The sequence below is a fragment of the Onychostoma macrolepis genome, chromosome 03 (genome assembly GCF_012432095.1).
Source record: "Onychostoma macrolepis isolate SWU-2019 chromosome 03, ASM1243209v1, whole genome shotgun sequence".
NCBI lineage: Eukaryota > Metazoa > Chordata > Actinopteri > Cypriniformes > Cyprinidae > Onychostoma > Onychostoma macrolepis.
In genome coordinates, this window is record NC_081157.1 from 12,961,230 (window position 1) to 12,984,214 (window position 22,985).

General features: G+C 36.8%; 1 long non-coding RNA gene across 1 annotated transcript; it reads left to right on the forward strand.

Moving 5' to 3' along the window:
- The first annotated feature begins 19,167 nt into the window (after positions 1-19,167).
- Positions 19,168-22,732, forward strand: LOC131537266 (uncharacterized). Its single transcript, XR_009270226.1, has 4 exons — positions 19,168-19,279; positions 20,827-20,882; positions 22,036-22,145; positions 22,677-22,732. It is a non-coding gene; the product is annotated as an uncharacterized LOC131537266 (long non-coding RNA).
- The last annotated feature ends 253 nt before the right edge of the window (positions 22,733-22,985 follow it).

Sequence of the window (22,985 nt, forward strand, 5' to 3'; positions counted from 1 at the left end):
GTATATGGTATTATTGTGATATTGAAATTCAGTTGCAAGTAACTTTTTTCTTATAACAAAAATAACTGAACATGTAAATACAATAAAGCAATATATAATAAAAAATATATTTAAACAGATTAAAGTGCAAATGAATTATAAAGACTAATAGGTATCACTTTACAAGATCTCATTAGTTAACCTTAATTAATGCATTAACATTCACAATGAGCAATAGCTACATTTTCTACATAAGTTATTAATCTTTGTTAAAAAATACAACTCTTAGTTCATGTTTAGCTCATTAAATAACACAGTTGCAACTTTTGATTTTAAAGTGTTATTAAGTATTGGAATTCCCGAATGTGGCGCGGAGCATTACAGGTTTTAACACACAAGCCCAAGTTCTTGTAGAAAATTTGACTATGCCACATAGGGGAGTTTCACCCAGGAAATAGAAATAAACCCCATAGTTATTAGGTTACACAGGTTCACTTCTCTTGTACAAGAGTAGGCAAGAAACATATGTATCGTATAAAAATACAAAATTTATTAACAGTGAATTCAAGGAGATAGAAAAATCACTTAAAATAGTCTCAATGATATGATGCTGGCAGCTCTCTCCAATGACACTTCAATAATACATCAAAATACACAAAACAAAAATTCACACAAAAAGAAAAATACAACCACAAGAAACACGTTACAAAAGGACTGATTTACACAACCAAACATAAACAAACAAAATACATCAACCTACAGGGCTGAGGTTACCCACAGGAGTGATCACCAGTGCTAGTTATCCAAAAGCACACTTCCACACACACCACTGCACACTCAGATCACACACCCAAACACATCAAAAGTGTCCCACGGCAAACATTGAAGCAGCACCATCACCATCACCATAAAAGATCCTTCATCCGTGGGACCCCAGCTCCTGAAAGAAAATCAAAAACAAATAAGTAAATCAGAAGTCAATAAAGTCACAATCAAATAAAGTCACAGTTCGAAAGGTGCAGTTCAAACTACGAGGAAGACAGTACTCGCACGGAGCAACCGAATCCGTGTATCATTCGTTCATTCGTTTTTGATTTAATATTGAAAGTAGAAAAATGAAAAAACTGTTCCTTTTTAATTTTTTTTTTTTTTTTTTTTCGAAAAACAAGAATTCAGCTTAAATTTTCATTTTTCGTTCAGGGATAGAAAAATGAATAAACAGCTTGAATATTCTATTTCTACACGTGGGTGGGAATTAAATGCCCCTTTCTGCTGATTGGTCAGCCTAAGATCAAACCGTGCCGTCATCAGTTCTTCCGCAGTTTTCACGTGGCAGAATAATAGTCCTCCGCTGGTGCTGCAGTTGTAAGGATTCTTTATGCATTTATTCGTATTTATTGCAACGACATTTAATATTTTTTCATCAAACAAGCAGACTAAGGAATAGCTCGACACAACGTGTACTGCGGCAGAGTCTAGACAGGGCTTTCGGTTCTTAAAGTGATAGGGGGGTTCCGCGAAATAATTACACAAAGAAAAATATAAATTTTACCATACGACTATAAATGACAGAGTATTAAGTTATTTCCCCTCGATGGGGAAAAAATACAAGTGAACATCAACCAGTACTCAATATTGACTTAAACTGCATTTTTATACTGTTTTAATTATGACTGCTGATTATTTTCTGTGCACTTTGATACTGGTCTGTGCTTGACTGTAGTCACGTCTGTCTGCTTATTGAGTTTACTTAAAGTCCGTGTAAAGTCAATATTAAATGTGTGTTCTGAGTTTGTCACACCACAGAAAAATTTGTTATTAACCACCCAGCCAAATTTGAATGCTAAAAAACCCGCCAAGTAAATAAAATAAGGTATCAAAATCTTAAGCAGTATTCTCTGCTCTCAAACGCTGGGGTCCACTGGCGGCGCTGAAACCACGCCCACTCGCGGGAAAGCTGCCATCTCTCTCAACTGTCTTCATCTAGCAGCTTATTTAATAAGGAGACCGAGCTGTTTTGTAAATGATCGCAACCAGGTATTATGCATTTACGTGACGAAGGCATAGCTAGCTAGCAAACTGTAGGCTGTAAGGTAATGACAGTAACTCGCGATTGAGCCGTGAACAACTGATGCTAATTGACTTGAAGCAGCGCTGCAGAATGATCAGCCTATGACATCAAAGTACCGCGAGAGTGATTCATCTGCTCTCTCTCTCTCTCACTACTTTGATGTAACACACTGGTCGGTCTGCAGCACAGCTTCAAGTCGAACACGTGTCTAGTGTTGGGAAAGGGGCTGTGCTCGGTGGCTCGATTGCGTCATCGAGTCATGATTTAGCCCCGCCAAAAATCCTGATTACGAAAATGGTGAAAAAAAAACTGTTTAATGGTCTAACTCCACAATTAAGTACTACATAGTTCACAGTCTTTGTAACATGTTTCAGCAATGCATTTCTAACATTTATAATGTGTTTACAAACAATTCTCAGAATTGACTTTACACAGACTTTAACCCATCGCAATTTATTGGAACTGTGAGAACTACTCACCTTAATGTTGTTCTAAAGGCTTTTTTTTTTTTTTTTTAAACACACACAGTCACACTCTAACTCCCCTAGAGTTAAACAGTTGAGTTTTACCGTTTTTGAATCCATTCAGCCGATCTCCGGGTCTGGCGGTGGCACTTTTAGCTTAGCTATTTAAAACTTGACTCTTCTCTAGTTACATCGTGTACTAAGACACGAAAAGTTGCGATTTTCTAGGCCGATATGGCTAGGAACTATACTCTCATTCCGGCATAATAATCAAGGAACTTTGCTGCCGTACCATGGGTGCAGCAGGCACAATGATATTACGCAGCGCCTGAAAGTCGTCCCCAGCTACAGGTGCATCTCAAAAAATTAGAGTGTCGTGAAAAAGTTCGTTTTTACTTGTAACTTATTTCAAAAAGTGAAACTTTCATATATTCTAGATTCATTACATGTCATGTAAAACATTTGAAATGTTTTTTTTTTTGTTTTAATTTTAATGATTAGAGCTTGCAGCTCATGAAAGTCAAAAATCAGTATCTCAAAATATTAGAATATTTACATTTGAGTTTCAATAAATGACCATCCATACAGTATAAATTCTGGGTATCTCTTGTTCTTTGAAACCACAATTATGGAGAAGACTGCTCGTGAATTGATCAGGGATAATTGGCATATACAAATATATCTTATGTTTATGAGTTAGGATTTGTCCTTGAATAATTGATATGCTTCTCAGTTATGATAAATGAGTTATTCCAGTAGTGGCTGAAAACACCCATATATTTAGATTGAGTCAGTGGTTAGACTTTGGACTATGATAGATTTCTGCCCTTTAATGCGTGGCAACAAATTTTATGTTAAACATTGAGCTCTTTGTATTTTTAGATCTTGCAAGGGTATAAAAGATGTACTGCACCCCTCCTAGTTAGCGCTCTCTTCTTCTTCTAAGAAATATGCCTCTTCCCACGTTTTTTATTCAGCTATAACACAAATTTTTCTAAGCAATGCAGTCGTAGATCAACTTTTTGCACTAAGTGAGACACATCACGTAGATAATGAGGCTTTCAGTGAGGGGCGGGATCTCATTATGCAGTAAAGGCCAATGTGCTGCAGGGGAGTTATATCTCTGCCCGTTTCACACTGGGGGCTCTATGCACTGTAAAAAAAAAAAAAAGAAGAAGTTGAGCCAACTTAAAATTTTAAGGCTACCAGCTTCAGCAGATTTTTGAGTTCTCTCAACTAATTTTTGTAGGAGATTCTTAACCTTTTGTTGTATAAAGTTAAAATTTTAAGGCAACCAGCTTCAGCAGATTTTTGAGTTCTCAACTTGTTGTTTTAAGTTGGTTCAACTTTTCTTTTCTTTTTTTTTCACAGTGTGTCACACTCTACAGGTACGTTATAAATCGAGATTGGAGTAGAGTTATCTGTAATATTCTTTCTATATTTTATTATTATAATTATTTATTTTTTTTTTACTTTCAAGCTGGGCCTATATCAGCAATTATATGTGACCTTGGACCACAAAACCAGTCTTAAGTAGCACAGGTTTGTAGCAATAGCCAAAAATACATTGTATGGGTCAAAATTATCGATTTTTCTTTTATGCCAAGTAAAGATCATGTTCCATGAAGATATTTTGTAAATTTCTTACCGTACATATATCAAAACTTAATTTTTGATTAGTAATATGCATTTCTAAGGACTTTATTTGGACAACTTTAAAAGTGATTTTCTCAATATTTAGATTTTTTTGCACTCTCAGATTCCAGATTTTCATTTTGTCATCATTCCTATCCCAACAAACCATACATCAAATGGAAAGCTTATTTATTCAACTTTCAGATGATGTATACATTTCAATAATAAAAACAAATTACCCTTTATGACTGGTTTTGTAGTCCAGGGTCACATCAATGTATTTTATATTACATGTATTCATTTTGTAGACACTTTTATCCAAAGCAACTAATGTTTTTTAAAGAATTCTCTTATGCTCATCAAGTCTACTTACTTACTGGCTTCAGTCTGTTGTGCTGCTGAGAGGTTTGTGATTGTAGCTCCGTGTACCTTCGCTTTTTATTGAATCTCTACCTTACTTTCACTCCCTTTTGTCTAAAGTGATAATATATAACTTAATTCCCACCATTTTTCTGGTGTTATCTTTCCAACTAATCTTAACTAATTTGATCGTCCGCTTTAAAACCGCGAGTGCGGCTTGTTAGCCTGTTAGCTTGTCACTCGCGGTTCCATTTGCGTTTCTATTTGCGCCTATTATTATTTTCTTTTTTTTTCTCCAGCTCATCAAATTATTTTATTTTTTTCTCGCTCCATTTTTCACAAGCTTATCAAACAACAGTGGTAAGTGGTAAGTTAAGTTGGTATCATTCATCAATCACGGTGAGTAATGGCTTCTTCTCCTGCTATTGTTGTTTGCACTGTTTGCCACATGTATAGTTTATCTGTCTCTGTCAGCAGCGAGGGATTCACATGTGATAAATGCAGGGAAATAGTTAGGCTGACAGAGAAGGTTTTAGAACTAGAGACACGCATCCAAACTTTAGTTGAGGACAGTAAGAATGTGAGGGCTGTAGATACTGCTTTGGATGCGACTAGCTCAGAGTCCTGTACATTGTTCGGTTTCGGTTGAGCCCGTGCAGCAGGGCAACTGGGTGACTGTGAGGCGGCCTAGTCGCGGGTCAAAACACCACTCTTCCGTTCCGATCAAAACATCAAACAGGTTCTCCCCACTCAGTGAAGCACCCACTGAGAAACCTGATGAAAGTGCTCTAGTTATTGGCGATTCTATTGTACGGAACGTGAAAATAGAGACACCAGCCACCATAGTCCAATGTTTACCGGGAGCCAGAGCGCCTGACATCTTGGCAAATTTAAAAGTGACTAATGCTAAACGTAAATTCAGTAAGATTGTTATCCACGTCGGCGCTAATGATGTTCGACTTCGCCAGTCGGAGATCACCAAAAATAATGTTAAAGAGGTGTGTGAACTTGCAAGTACGATGTCAGACACTGTAATATGCTCTGGTCCGCTCCCTGCTTACCGTGGCATTCATAGCAGACTGTCGTCACTTAATGGCTGGATGTCTAAGTGGTGCCTGCAAAATAACATAGGCTTTATAGACAATTGGAAGAATTTTTGGGGCAGACCTGACCTGTTGAAAAGAGATGGTGTTCATCCCTCCTGGGTGGTGCCGCTCTTCTCTAGAAATATGGCACATAGTCTTAGAGTTCGTACTTGACTAACTGGAGCCCAGGTCAGGAAGCAGACAGACTGGCTAAACCGACCGTCTGCTAGCCGCTTCACGCCACAGAAGTCAGTTAACTCTCAGTACATAGAAACTTTTTCACCTAGATATCACTCTATAGAGACTGTGTCTGTTCTACGAACTAGAAAATACAGAAAACATCCAAACCAAAGTAATAATAACAATTGGCATATGCAAATATATCTTATGTTTATGGGTTAGGATTTGTCCTTGAATAATTGATATATTCAGAATATCTATATATTCTAAGCTTCTCAGTTATGATAAATGAGTTATTCCAGTAGTGGCTGAAAACACCCATATATTTACTGAGTCAGTGGTTAGACTTTGGACTATGATAGATTTCTGCCCTTTAATGCGTGGCAACAAATTTTATGTTAAACATTGATTTGTATTTTTAGATCTTGCAAGGGTATAAAAGATGTACTGCACCCCTCCTAGTTAGCGCTCTCTTCTTCTAAAAAATATGCCTCTTCCCACATTTTTTATTCAGCTATAACACAAATTTTTCTAAGCAATGCAGTCGTAGAACTTTTTTCAACTTTTTGCACTAAGTGAGATACATCACGTAGATAATGAGGCTTTCAGTGAGGGCTGGGATCTCATTACCCAAGGTGTAGCTGCAGTAAAGGCCAGCGTGCTGCAGGGGAGTTATATCTCTGCCCGTTTCGCACTGGGGGCTCTATGCACTGTAAAAAAAACAAAAAAGTTGAGCCAACTTAAAATTTTAAGGCAACCAGCTTCAGCAGATTTTTGAGTTAAAATTTTAAGTTGGTTCAACTTTTTTTTTTTTCACAGTGTGTCACACTCTACAGGTACGTTACAAATCGAGATTGGAGTAGAGTTATCTGTAATATTCTTTCTATATTTTATTATTATTCATTTTTATTTTATTTTTTACTTTCAAGCTGGGCCTATATCAGCAATTATATGTGACCTTGAACCACAAAACCAGTCTTAAGTAGCACAGGTTTGTAGTGTGGGATTACAAATTTATTTAAATGTTTAATTTAGATTCCAATGTAATAGTGTACAAACTGAAGAAGTTATATACATTGTATTTAGCATTTATGGTGAAGATGATGACATCAGATGAACAATTCTGTTAAACAAAGTTGGTAACAAGAGGTCCCTGCCAGTTCCTGTTCTCTTATTGTAAGTTAAATAAGTCAGATCACTGAGACTCGAATCTTTAGTTCTGCAAATGGCTTTCGGAGCCCCTGGCCCAGACGTTGAATCGTTAGACTGATTGGATTATCAATGCAATCGAGTGTTATGCTGATTGGGTCTGTCTTTCTCTTTTGAGCAAGCCAGATAACCTGCCAAACCGGTTTTCTCTTGATCGAATCAAATCCTCTCTCATTTGCATGCTTTGTTTAAGGTCGTCACCCAGGTGCTTTGTTTCCATTCCTAAGCACTGCCCCCTAAATGTATATAAACTACAATGTATCACTGCTTTAGTTGGACTTGGATGACTACAGCGACGCACAGCGAGTTCTCAATAAAGAGTAATTTCTGTATGAAAGATATCCCAACGTCTCCTGGTCTCTGCTTTGACAAGAGGAATAAAAGTTTCCAACAGTAGCAATAGCCAAAAATACATTGTATGGGTCAAAATGATCGATTTTTCTTTTATGCCAAGTAAAGATCATGTTCCATGATGATATTTTGTACATTTCCTACCGTACATATATCAAAACTTAATTTTTGATTAGTAATATGCATTTCTAAGGACTTTATTTGGACAACTTTAAAAGTGATTTTCTGAATATTTAGATTTTTTTGCACCCTCAGATTCCAGATTTTCATTTTGTCATCATTCCTATCCCAACAAACCAAACCAAATGGAAAGCTTATTTATTCAGCTTTCAGATGATGTATACATTTCAATTTTTAAAAAAATTACCCTTATGACTGGTTTTGTAGTCCAGGGTCACATCAATGTATTTTATATTACATGTATTCATTTGGTAGACACTTTTATCCAAAGCAACTAATGTTTTTTAAAGAATTATCGGTAACACTTTACAATAAGGTTCATTAGTTAACTACATTAGTTAACATGAACTAATAATGAACTGCACTTATACAGCGTTTATTAATCTTTGTTAATGTTAATTTCAACATTTACTAATCCATTATTAAAATCTTGTTAACATTAGTTAATGCACTGTGAACTAACATGAACTAACAATGAACATCTGTATTTTTATTAACTAACATTAGCGAAGATTAGTAAATCCAGTAACAAATGTATTGCTCATGGTTAGTTCATGTTAGTTAATACATTAACTAATGTTTAACTAATGATCCTTATTGTAAAGTGTTACCGAATTATCTTATGTTCATCAAGTCTACTTACTTGATCAAAAATACTGGTGAAAAAAAAACAGTAATATTGTGATATATTGTTACAGTGTAAAATAATGATTTTCTATTTTAATATATTTTAAAATCATTTATTCCCATTGATGCAAAGCTACATTTCCATCAGCTATTACTGCAGTCTTCAGTGTCAAAAGATCCTTCAGAAATCATTCTAATATGAAGATTTTTTTATTATTATCAATGTTGGAAACAGTTGTGCTGCATAATACACATATATACAGTGCCCTCCACTAATATTGGCACCCTTGATAAATATGAGCAAAGGCGTCTGTGAAAATAAATCTGCATTATCCTTTTGATCTTTTACTCAAAAAATTCACAACATTTTAACCTATCATTGAAGTAAAACAATTGAAAGTGGGGAGAAAATCTCATGATGAAATAAATGTTGGCCACAATTATTGGCACCCCTAGAAATTCTTATGAGTAAAATATCTAATTATTTATCATATATCCCATTCATATTAACTTTTTTTTTTTAGCACACCAGGGTAACTAGGAGCATGAAATTGTCCAGCCATGACTTCCTATTCCACATGATTATAACTATGAGGAACACAAAGGCAAAATTCCCTTAATCATCCATCACAATGAGAAAAACCAAAGAATATAGTTCTGACGTGCAGAACATGATTGTTGAGCATCACAAAATAGAAAGTGGCTGTAAGAAAAGAGTTAAAGCGTTGAAAATCCCCATTTCCACCATCAGGGCAATAATTAAGAGGTTCCAATCAACTAAAGATGTTAAAAATCTGCCTGGAAGAGGGTGTGTATATAGCGTTGTAGCAAATTAGCTCAAAAGGGAAATTTATATAAGTAATTACAATTAATTATGATTTTAATTACAATTATTTATATCAGCTGCCACAGTTAACTGATGTAGAATTAAATTGCCATCAACTAATCTGTTCGTCCAGTGAACATTCAGTGTAAGTTCATATCAACTCTAAGAAAGGCTATTTTCATGGCCACAGAAAATACTTTCCTAAGTATTTATGCATTAGAGCATGTAGCAAGGGTCAAAATCGTAAGGGTACATTAATTTGCAAGGCAGAACCAGAAACCCATGTTATTTGTGCACAAAACATTTATTAACTAAATGCTAACACACATAACTAATCTAAACAAACAAATGAATAAACATACACTCATGCGTACATACAAAGGGCAGCTAAAGTGGATGAATGAAGCCAATAGAGAAACCAGAGAATAAAGCTATGAAAAGAGTCAGTTAACCACCTGAGTAAAACCATCAGCGCCGTTTATAACGGGGTCTATAACTTATACTAAACCTCTGTTTCATTTAGTTAAATGTACGATACTTGCATTGCCTTTGTCGTTGAACGAGTGTCCGGATGCAGTCTCGGATGAAAGTCTTGATGGTTTCAAGGTTTTGGACTCGCGATCACGTTCTTCTGGGTTGAAGAGTGATGAATTCCAAAGATGTCCTGACTCAATGGTGATTGGGAGTTTCTTCCCAGGCAGAAAGTGAAAAAGAGCTAAAAAAGATATCTGGTGAGATCCAAGGATCTTTTGTTGAATGGAAAGTCAAGGCCGCAAGGCCTGGCGCAAAAACTTAAGGGTTGCTGAGGAGCTCACATCCTCCTCATCTTCTTAAGATCTAAAAGAACCGCAGACTGCAAGGCGGGTCACTGATGTGAGAGCTTTATCTGCTATAGAGGTCACTCCTTTCGTGTGTCAAAGAGCCAATGGTGTCTTGAACTTTTAGAGGGAACGTTTACGATTCTTTGTCTCCAAGCATGATACTTTGCATATGTAACTGGATCAGAAGTTGATACACAAACTAGTACAGGTGCATCTCAATGAATTAGAATGTCGTGAAAAAGTTCATTTTTTTCTTGTAACTTATTTCAAAAAGTGAAACTTTCATATATTCTAGATTCATTACATGTAAGGTAAAACATTTCAAAAGTTTCTTTGGAAGTGGTTTTGGCACTCTGGGCAGGTGCTAAAGTCCTGCTGGAAAAGGAAATCAGCATCTCCATAAAGCTTGTCAGCAGATGGAAGCATAAAGTTCTCCAAAATCTCCTGGTAGATGGCTGCATTGACTTTGGACTTGATAAAACACAATGGATCAACACCAGCAGACGTCACGGACCCAAATCATCTCTGACTTCAGAAACTTCACACTGGACTTCAAGCAGCTTTTATTCTGTGCCTCTCCAGTCTTCCTCTCCAAATGAAAAGCAAAATTTACTTTCATCTGAAAAGAAGACTGAGCAACAGTCCAGTTCTTTTTCTCCACAGCCCAGGTAAGATGCTTCTGACGTTGTCTCTGCTTCAGAAGTGGCTTGGTAGCCCTTTTCCTGAAGACGTCTGAGCGTGGTGACTCTTGATGCACTGAATCCAGCTTCAGTTCTCTCCTTGTGAAGCTCTCCCAAGTGTTTGAATCGGCTTTGCTTGACTGTATTCTCAAGCTTGCAGTCATCCCTGTTGCTTGTGCACCTTTTCCTACCCAATTTCTTCCTTCCAGTCAACATTGGATTTAATATGCTTTGATACAGCACTCCTTGAACAGCCACACCTTTCAGTAATGACCCTCTGTGACTAACCCTCTTTGTGGAGGGTGTCAGTGATCGTCCTCTGGACCATTGCCAAGTCAGCAGTGTTCCCCATTATTGTAGTTTCAAAGAACAAGAGATACCCAGAATTTATACTGTAGGGATGGTCATTTATTCAAACTCAAATGTAAATATTCTAATATTTCGAGATACTGATTTTTGACTTTCATGAGCTGTAAGCTCTAATCATCAAAATTAAAACAAAAAAACTTTTGAAATGTTTTACTTTACATGTAAAGAATCTAGAATATATGAAAGTTTCACTTTTTGAAATAAATTACAAGAAAAAATGAACTTTTCACGACATTCTAATTCATTGAGATGCACCTGTAAATATTTCCAAATGCTACACCTGGGTCATTTCTTCTTTTGCGTGTCTCTTGAATCTATTCGTCCGCAGAAAGATAACAGTCACTTTAGACAATATTTACACTTTCCACTTATGCAGCTGTCATTAATACCCACAAAGACAATCGCTAAGGCACTGAAGACAGAGACCACATCATAACCTGAAAAAAATAAATAAAATAAATCTCCTATTAAAAATTCCCTATTAATTGAATGCATGTTATCTGTTAGCAGTGCATTGTCATCAGATCTACGCGGGTATGTGAAGTGTCGATCCAATACAGCCTCTAATCTGATTACCAAAAGGTTCAATGGTACAGAGCTGAAAACAGCAAATGTTTTCAGGAATTCATGTATTTTCTTTAAAAGATTTTGTTGCAGCGACATCTTGTGAGGGACGTTTGATGATGCTTTTGGCTGCTTCTGCCTCTTATGGTCTGTAGTCCAGTTCACAAGATTTTTATGTTATATGACAGACAATAGCTGTGGTGCATTAATAAGGACAAAATGACTAACTTTTGACTTTTCCTGAATGAAATCATGAATAAGTCACATTAAGTGTATGTCTCTGTAGAGAGTAGGCCTACCTGTGATTAGTTTGAAGTCATGAAGTCTTCGATCGATGCATCTAAAAGAGTCAGCTTCACAGAGCTGTAAGAGTTCCACATGTATACTGAAACATACTTTTTTTATTTTCCCTTTTGGAAAACAGAAAACCGGACATTACTTTCACAATGCTTGAGCCTGTCCTCCAACAAAAAATGACCCTATAGGTCATTTGTGCAAGCACCTTATTACGACCTATATTTACATTTTAAAGTTAAGCGCCCTCTAGCGTGCGTAAAAATAATGACCAATCAATTACCAATCAAAATGCGTGTTTATTTAAATGCAATGTGTGGACTTTTTACACCGATCTCACAGTAATTCGTACATATTTTACTAGGTGGCTAATTCGTACGGATGACCACACCTAACCCTACCCCTAAACCTACCCCTTACAGGAATCATGCAAAATCATGATTTTTAGTGCACATTTTATGAGTGCGTGCGTTCTCTGGGATCGAACCCGTGATCGCATGATCACGTAATTACATATCGTCGTATAATGCAATGCTCTACCAACCAAGCTACACGAAACCCGAACTTTAATGCAGATAAAAGAGTACAAAACATTAATATGAAAATGTCCTGTTGCCGATAGGGGCGCAGTTGTAGTATACGCAGTTGTAGTATACGCTCTCGTATTTCAGGGATTTGGACAAACGACCTATACGGGCGTATTGGTTGGAGGACAGGTTGCAATGCTTATTTGACACAAAGTCATATGGGTTATACAAACCTGCATGTGCAAGTCACAATAGCTGGGTTTCCATCCAAAGTTGCGAATTTAACTTATGCGCAAAATTGAAATATCGCATAAAACATTTGCGAATAAGCAGTTTCCATCCAATGAGTCAAAGAGACCAAAATCGTCACTTCTTGGTAAACTGGCACTAAATATCACTAAGAAAAGTAGGAGAAGCCATGAATATAATAATTTTAATATAATAAATTACTTGAGCCTCAGAGAGAGCAGACGAAACAAAATTAATGCTTTCGGAGGTGAATGCTGCTATTTGGGAATGCAGTCATGTAACCAAGGTTGCAAACTTGTCACCTTTTGGCGAAATTCGCCGTTTTCACCTTGAAATAGGTCATTCACGTGAATCGTGTAGATCGTCGTCGTATCTGCGAGTCATCTGTGTCATGTCACCTGTAGCGTTTTTTCCCCCCCTGTTGGCAAAGGAATGGACCCGCCCTACTCTGCCTCTGATTGGCTTATCTTAATGTTCTTTCCCTCATCCAACCAATCTCACTCCTGAAGCCTACACTGCAAAAAAGGCCCTTCTTAAAACAAGCAAAATGCACTTGAATCTAGTTAAAGTGTACCAAAATCAAGCAAAAAAATCTGCCAATGGGGTAAGCAAAACCGACTTGGTAAGAATTCTTGAAAGTAGCATAAATATCTAGTCAATAATAAATGCTACTGGATCTTAAAACTAGACAAACATGCTTAAAACGTAGCAGTTTTCTCTTTTTATAAGCACCGAATAATAATAATTTTAGGAAAAAAATGTAACCTTAAATCCAGCTTATTTCGATTTTTTTTTTAAGATAACACAAAAACCTAAAATGAGATGAAAATTCTCAAAATAAACATCCCCCTTACCTCCCCCCACTTTAAATGAAGAAAAAAAGAACTTACTCAGCTTTGCTGAACATTTATTAAACAACATTTTCCAAAGTTTGGCCTTTTAAACAAATGGAGCATATAAAAGCAGGATAAACTGATTCCAAGGCTAACTTACATTTTTACAAAAAATTAAATAAAATATTTGGCACAGATTTACAGCAAATGATCTGCGCAAAAAAAAAAAACTATGCCTCAGTCTATCTGCATACACATCGTTTAAGCTTCAAACAGCAATTGCTGAATCAATGTACTGCATTAAAAAATAGTGATCCAAACATGAAAATTCATACTCAAAATATTTATGTTCTTTTAATCCTGTATGAGTTTCTTTGTTCTGTTGAGTACAGAAGATGATATTTTGGAGAATGTAGCCAGACAGTTGATGGAAGCCATCAACTTCCATAGCATGAAAAAAAAAAAAATACTGTGAAAGTCAATGGCTACCATCAGCTGTTGCCAACATTCTCCAAAATATCTTCTTCTGTAGTCAACAGAACAAATAAACTCAAACAAGTTTGAAACAACATAAGGGTGAGTAAATGAAGACGATTTTCATTTTTTGGTCAACTATGCCTTTAATGTATGGCAGATTCACAAATGAACATTTTCCTCTTAAACAACTGGGGTATAGCAAAACAGGACGAACAGTCCAAAACCAAGACTGACTAACTAAAACTTTCTTTAAAAAAAAAAAACACTGGCACAGAACAACACTGTAACTTCAAACAGTAGTCCCGTAATTACTGTTTGTAACTTACTCAAATGTATTGCATTATTGTATGTCAGAGACATGAAACACTACTGAAAATGAGGAAAAAACTAACAGCACTAATCAAGTGCAAATGGAAAAAAACAAAAAACAAAAACACTGCAGCTGTCTCACAGCCTCAGACATACAACAGGTTTGAAACCGTAATTAGTCAACAAACATTCTCCATTCTTGAATGGCCTTTTTATATGAGGGGGTTGCATCCTGCTCGTGGATGGCATCTCTCAGAACTTGTGTTTGCAACACAGACAAGAGTGTTGCAAGACACTTTGGATATGTGACATGGAATGCATAATAATAGGCCAGGAGGTAGAGAGGCCCCTCATGGAGCAAGTCTTTGTCGAATGTTAGAACTGGGGTTGTACCTATAACCACCATGCAGTTCTCCTCACCAACCAGCAAGACAGGAGTGGAAAATGCGCGCCTGTGGATGTAGGTATCTGGATCCTCTGAAGGCTAGAAAACCAAATAAAAAAAAAAAGAATACACAATTTAGATTACAGACACAGCAAAAATCAAAGTAAGATCTGGGTCACCATTCACTTTTACAGAATTTTATTCCTACAATGGAAGTGAATGCTGACCCAGATTTGTTGGATTATGAATATTGTTTAAAATATCTTACTTTTGTGTTCGGCAAAACAAAGAAAGGTATACAAGTTCAAAACAACTTGTGGGCAAGTAAATGACAACAGAATTAAATTTTTTCTGTTAAGTATCCTTTTAAGTTATCTTTTATGTTGCATGGCCAATTTTACGTAGTGCAATTAGGATTGATTTAACCAAGTATTTTATTGAGAGTGTAGGCACCTGTTAATAATTTACCACTACTGACGTAAAACTCACCGTCAGAACGTGAAAAAGAGCCTCACTGATTGGGACCTGTTTCTTCTGTGCTGTAGAGCCAGATGGGAAGAGCAGCAGCAGGGCAGTAAAAACAGCAATGGCATGTTCAACTAGTTAAGGGAAGAACAAGATTTATATCAGTATCAGATAGTAGGTCTGTGGGTATAATCTGTACCACTGGTTTCTGATCCTGGAGACCCACTGCTCTGGACATTTTGTATGTCTCCCTTATTTAACAGACCTAATTCAGATCATAAGTTCATTAGAAAAGAGCTCCATGAACTGAATTAAGGGGCTGTTTACAAAACATTGTTTTCAACTCAAAACTGAAAAACATTTTTTTGAATTGAAAACCACTGATCTATAATAAAGGTTCTCTAAGTTTAGCTCCAACCTTGATCAAACTCACCAGCCTGTAGATTTCTAGTAGGACCTGAAAACAATGATAAGCTTGTTCAGGTGTGTTTGATTAGGGTTGGAGCTGAACTGGACCTTGAGGACCAGAGTTGAGAACCCTAGAATTAAATAAAGCTTTACCTCCATTTAATGTCCTTGGAGGCTTCATGACTTTCTTCATCACTCCATAAAACTGAACCTTGGAGTAGAAGTTCTCCCACCTGCCCTTCACCTCAGAAATGTATTGGCAATTGTCTGGCTCAATGATTCTCCGTAGTTCATCCATTGCCTGAAAGAATTATATATTTAGTATAAAAAAAAAGTTTGCAGTTAGGCAGAGGATATGGGATATTTGTCAGTACATTAAACATCTATCTGAAGTATGCTTCTGTGTACTCACATGGTCCAGTTCTTTGAAGCAGGGGTATGCTTGCAAAATTTTTGTTGGTTTGTCTTGCTCCTTCAAAGCATTCGAGTCAATGAAATTTCTTCTGGACTAGAACTCCAGGTCTAATAGATGGGTTACAGCAGCTTTGTTGGGCTTCTTTGCTTTGTACATTTCTTGCAGAGTCCTGTAATGTTTTGCCTGGGTTTTCTGGCTGTCAAGGCTGTTGTCTGGACCATCAGCTACAATTTAGCCAAACAATATAATTACTGAACAAGACGCACAAAATCAACAATTCGAGAATGTATTCTACATAAAAATAAGGAAGAATTAGGCGTACATACATTATCAAACACTTATTTACAAAATACACTAATACATTTTAAAGTAAGGTGGCCAGACGTGCCACTTCCTGGGGACACGTTCTGCACAGGATTTCTAAGTTGCCTAAAAAGTTGCGCAGCGCTAACAACCAACAACAGGTTATTTTAGGCAACTTAGAAATCCTGTGCAGAACGTGTCCCCAGGAAGTGGCATGTCTGGCCACCTTATTTTAAAGTAAATTTTAATGTACTTACATGCTTCATCGATGCTGTCATTTTCTTGCCGTGGGGTGCTTGATCTTGAAGGTGGTGACAGATTGACTGTTGACGCACTGGAATCAGCGTCATAGTCACTTGCCACTGCAGAAGGTTCTCTGTCCTGACGTGCTCTTTTGGAAGGAGGCTGTTTGGCCTTCACGGGACTTTGGATATTTGAAAGTCGCTTCAGGAGCTTTTTGGCAACAGTGTCCTGTACAACAGAACAAAAGCATCAATGAATAATTTTGAAGCAATGTCAGCAGCAAAACTATTTTTTTTTTTTTAATAATTAATTAAATGATGTCACTCACCCACTCATGCCTAGATCCAGTTGACTTATCTTTTATCATAGGGTAGTATTCCACTAACCGTTTTGCCATGGCAATAACTTCATATTTAGTGGGATATTTGTAGTCATCTGAAGACGCTCTTGCAATTGATATCATGTTTGTCGTGGTATTTCGGATGAGCCGGCAGAACAGCTCCTTCGATAAGGTGACGTCACCCTCTTTTCCAAGACGCTGCTGTTCAAAGTATGTGCGTCTCATGTGTTGTAGTTCACTGTCAGTGAAGAGAACATATTCTGGGCTGGGTAACTTTAAAAACTTTGAAGTGCTGGGGTCATCTTGTTTTGAACTGTCAGTTTGTCAGTTCAGAACTGTCAGGAAGTGCTCAGGACTAGGAAAGAGATCTCGGATATCCTCCCGTGAGAGAGTTGGTAAAATGTCTTCTCCAATGTTAGCAGCTTAGAACACATGAAAATACATTAGTCAGTGTAACTCAGGTATACTTTGTGCACCGAAGACTTCAGATATTGAAAAAAATATACATCCATGTCAATATAGCTAATTAAAATAGTTTATCAAAAAAAAATATATATTATAATATATGATTAATAAATACAATAGAAGTATTGTTCATTCTTAGTTAATGTTGACTAATGAACCTTATTGTACAGTTTTTTGGGCCTACTATTAGGCTTACAACTATGAAATGGCTGAGTGTAGTGAAACAAACAGGCAATAATGATGAAAGATCCTTAACACTTGACTTCTTTTTGTTAGCATCAGTAAAAATAGTAGGTATTATGAAAAAGCAATAAAGAGTCATAATGCATTTAATAACATTGGCTGATGGCAGTAAAACGGTTCATTTTTTGTTCATTATCCAATAATCAATATTAGTGTACACATTTAAATGAAAAAAATTCTTAGTGCATATTGTAACATAAGGATCGATAAGTGCTAATAATGTTGTGAAATAGTTGACTAATGTCACTGAATACAATAATGAATGAACAGTGTTATCGTCAACATCATAAATGATAATGCCCCAAGGTGATCTCTCACAAAAAAGAACTCAAGTTTGGATGGAAACGACATGGAAAGCAAACTGGAAAAGATTTATTAAACAGATCTCAAGAGAAAGAGATTGAACTTTGTAATATGTTCAGTTAACTTAATTTCATTCGATAGGAACGTGTGTGTTTTTTCTCGGTAGGAAGCATTGCATATTCGATTACAATTCAATTTCAAATACAAGTTACCATAACAAACAATTAAGTGATTTTAGAAATTACTAACCTATAAGAGTGAAAATCGCAACCTCGTCGAGTCCATCCATGGTGAAAAACTGGCGGAAGGAGGAAGTGCCTTCGTCTCCTAACTGCAGTTTGGCGCGATGATTGCGCATGCGTCTTAACGTGAATGCGTCACAGGGTCAAACCACTGTTGCGCATTGCGCATGCTCAACGCGCGTTTTCTAATTTCCTGTGGGGTTTTTTCAAGTACTCCTCGCTGCAGACTGTAGCGCGGTGACGTCAGGTACCTACGTCAGGTATGTGTTTACCGCGCATGCGCGAAGTGACGTATGGTATGTCTATAAAACGCATGCGCAGTAGCGCGGTGACGTCACGTTCCTACGTTACCTATGTATTTACCGTAAATACGCAGGTTCAATAATGCATCATTCACTTCCGGTACATTTACTTACTTTTGTTTTCTTATAAATGTGCGTTTGTGTTGTGTTGACTTTTAATTGTAAGGATGCTTTGGTCTTAATCATAGACAGTGTCATTGCAAATGTGTGCGATTTCAAACATTTATGACATGCTTTATGATATGTGTTAGTATTCGAAGTGACAGGGATTCTGGTGCTGGCCTTTAAAAGTCTTATTTCGCCTAAAATTAGCCTTTAAAGATGTATTAAAATAGAGCAGAAATACCTATATTAATAAAGTAATGAATTGCATGCATTGGAAAAAATTAAAATAAATAAATACATACATACATATATATATATGCCCAGCGGGCACCTTGACGTCAATTTGACATCAACAAATAGTCAAGATTTTGACCACCATGTATGACATGCATGAATATGCATATTTTCATTATATTTTGTAATAATTTTCTTGTGGTTGTAAAGAGGCCCAACAAAGGTATCAATCTGACATGTTTTTTCTGGTCCCTATATCTCAGGTCAATATCATTGACATTAAATCGATGTTGATTTGATGTCAGGAAATAAGATGTCAAATTTATGTCAAAACAATGTCTGAAAAAGTATATTTATTACTCATTGTAAATCAATGCGACTCATTTTCAACATCTTGAAAGTTGTAGGCCTAGATCTATGTATTTTGCATGTGTGTTTTTATTTATTTAAATCCTAGCATGTTTACATTTAGTTCACGTTTAAAATGACAGCAGACACTATAATTGCATATACTATAAAAGGTAAATTTTATCTGATATTGAAGCTGATTTTTTAAATAATCATCATGGACTACAAATTGACTACAAAAAGACGTCACATCCTGGGCATGTCGCGCGGGAAAGTAGCAGATCTGCATAACCGCTCGCTCTCACTCACTGTCGTCTCACTGCCTAACTGCCACACAGCCCAACTGCCAGAGATTTGCAATTACAAAATTATTCACTTCCAAATCCTGGTAAGTAACCAGCTAGCATGCTATTGTTGTTTTTATGTCAATACACCATCTTATACACAGGCTACTTAATTTTAATGGGTGTAATTTTCCGAATTATGTCGAATAATTTCACAGCCATCCTTTTACCTGAGCGTGCTAACGCTAGCTAACTTAACCTGATGCTAGTGTAACGTTTACACTCCGGTATGATGGAATCGGTATGATCCATCTGCCATCGTATGATTTTAACAATGTGTGTGTGTGTGTGTGTAGTGGTCTGCTTCTGCAATCTGATTCTGATTCTGTGCAGCCAACGCGCATTTCAAAAGCAGGGAGATTACGTTAAAAAAAGTAGCTACACATAGGTCTCCTTTGTCAGTTTGCCATGTCTCTATTGGGCACAAATGCTCCCGTTGAACGGATATTTTTGCTCATGAACAGCACATGGACTGACGACCGCATGACCAAACCGAGACACGGCAGGCAAAAACATCGGGTTTTTTTTAATGGTCAATTTTTTTTATTTTTGGATATTTGTCTTCAATAACATGTCTTCTTTCAGACTTGTGGTGAAAAAAAGTCCGAAATACACGTCCTAACTGCTCCGCGATCGCTGCCTGCACCGTCATCACATGCACCGCACCGCAATGCTGTCGGTTCCAAATATGGTCATTTCCTTTTTTATCAACAACCAATCGTGAAAGTAAAAGGGCTGAATGCGCAATCTAATTGGCTGATGATAAATATTAAAGCCCATTTTCTCTAAATGACTTTTCTCTCATACTCGAAGTCCGAAATCTCCACTTCAGTAGTACCTATATACACCAAACTTTCCAGTCTTGTACCTAGTTATATTATGAAGACATTTACAGAGGGATTTGTAAATATATTATTCCTAGCCTGATTTATATAACATTTTATTCCAAAAAACATGGCGGAAATCATTTTTAAGGCTATTGACAATATTCTGATTTACAGGATAACAAAAGTAGATATCCATAAATAGAATTTTTTTTTTAACCTGGCTTTATCCAATACTCGTTTCTTTAAATGTATGCAAATTAGTGCATATTTAATTAGATATTGCCTAATTTGCTTATTTAAACATTAAATTACAGAAAACTTGTAATACATTTTTTTCTCATCTTAATGTAGGTAATCAACTGGGAAAATTTCATGGTGATATCTGCTAGTTAAAAATTTTTATTCACCTGTAGTGTCTCACCTTAACCTTAAACACTGTTTGTTGCTACCCCCCTTAATTTACTGTTCGCGGTCAAATTTGACGTGTGTGTGACTGTGTGTGTGTGTGTGTGTGTGTGCGTGTGCGACCATTGGTGGTTCACTTTAGTGACACGGGAATAAATTGTCGCTCCCCTTCAATCCTGAGCCCACGAAAATACACCCGATCAAATGTATGTTCTTGTAGTGGTAATAAAATATCCATATTATGACTAATAATACTTGAACTGTACAATTTTGTAAGAAGTGTTTATTTTAATAAGGAGTTAACAAATTAACAATGATTGAATGTAAAATGATTTCCTAAGCATGTGAAATATTTTCAGCGTACAAGCACCGGAAGCTGTCACAGATTTTGCTCTTCCCAAATACAAGTAGCCAGGTGAGATGTTTGCAACTACATGACTTTTTATCAATCCAGTTGCAGTAGGTCTAATTCCAAACCACAATTGATGAACTGCCCTATTTGTGATTGTTTTTAGAGGTTTTATACCGATGCTACATAACTTTACCCATACAATGTGAATTTGCTCAGCGAGTCACTCTGGCAATCAGTAATGATGCTCATTACCCATGCCCGTGGATCCGAGCTGCTCCAATCACATCGGTGTATTTGATATAGGCGGGCCAGAAGCGTGCTTAACAGATGACGACAACACTGCAATGTCGAAGTCCGGAATCAGCCAGTAAACATTGGTCGTAGTGTTATCCAATGATATTTTCAAATGCATGCTTGGTGTGTGTACATGTGAAATACTTTTTATATATAGGCTATATTTTTGCGTTGTAGCAAAATTAGGGCTGGGACAACGCTGACGTCGACGCAAAATATGCGCGTCGATTCGTCACATAGATATATACATCAATTATTAATTAATTACTATATGTAATATAGTCGCGTATTCAAGGTGTGAAATAACAGCTTAAGCAACCTAAGTCAACAAACGGTTGTAACGTTATGTCTTCATTGATTGTTGTCGTCCATGGGTCAGTGAGCATAGAGTGCGGATTGGGACGAATTTTTCTGTCCGAGCCCGGCCCATGTCCGACAGGCATGAAGATATTTATGTCCGAGACCGACAGTTAAAATCCCATTTTTTTTCTCATACTAATGACACATGTAGCCTACGTTTGTTTGCGTGGAATCCGTGCTTTTATAGAAGGCATTCGGGAATTGTCAACAGGATGAGCGCATCAGCGTGCACGGAGCAACTAGCGCTCTTAACGCAGGCGAGCATGCACGTGTTGTCACGGCTACATAAACAAATTTCCGCACACTGGAAGACAGATGTTATGGTAATATTTTATGTATTTTAATCACAAAAACGAACGTTTGCATCAAGTAAAAGCATCAGGCACATTGGCTACCTACATAATCTGTTTTAAATTTAAAATGTTCAATGGCTTATCATCAGTGGCTGATAGGTAATTATATTCTATTTGTGCACCTACATCACCTATAGCTCTATTCTCTACATGATTTTTATTTTGATCAGTATGTGCAAGATAAATGGCAAGTGCTGTTAAATTTTCAGGTGCCATCCAGAAGTCACAACCTGGCATCACAGAAGCTTCCATTGGTAGCCTGATGGCCAACCATTTGCGCGCTGCGCCGGACAGAAGAGGGGGCACTGGGCGCCGGAAGGTAGGAGCTGCTGCAAACAACGATGTAGATTTAGGCCCAATCCCATTTCTCTGTTTTTACCCTTCCCCTTCGTTTTACGCCTACACCATGTCATTCTAAACAGAGTGGCAAGACATGGGGGTAAAAATATTCACCATGGAAATGAGACACCACTAGCCTTACATAGGGAAGAGCCAAGAGAATATGATGTTTTGAAAACGCTGCTCTCTGGCTTTGAATGAATGTTCACATTCTACAATTCAGTACAAAATGTGGACTGATTACTAGCAGTGAAATGAGATCCTGACATATGACACTATTAACAGATATTAACAAAAGGTTTGATCCATTATCATATATTAGTACACATCTGCACCTCTGACTACTGCATGTGATTAGGCTATAATGTGGGTTATCTTTTAGTTGTCTATATACTATTAATAATAATATAATATAATAATAAAGAGTAGCCTACTACTGATGGGTACTAAGCATTAGTTATGTTAATGGACAGGGCCCATTTTAATGTTTGCTTTCTTGTTCTCTTTACAGGCACTTGAGAGCTCTGGAAGTGTGAATCCATAGCGGCCCCACTATATTACAAAAAATAAAATAAAAACATATCAGATCTCAAAGTATGTGTATGTTGTCAGTCATTGTACATTTAGGTTGAAATTGAGTAATGCTTGACATTGAAATTTCAAAATATGTCAATAAATTTGTGATGTCAAAAAATGTTTGATGTCACATTTATGTTGAATTGATATCGAAGCTTGATATTGAATGATATCAAAATAGCATTAAAATGAAATCAACATCATGACATCCTGACATCAAATAGATGTAGAATTGACATCAAAT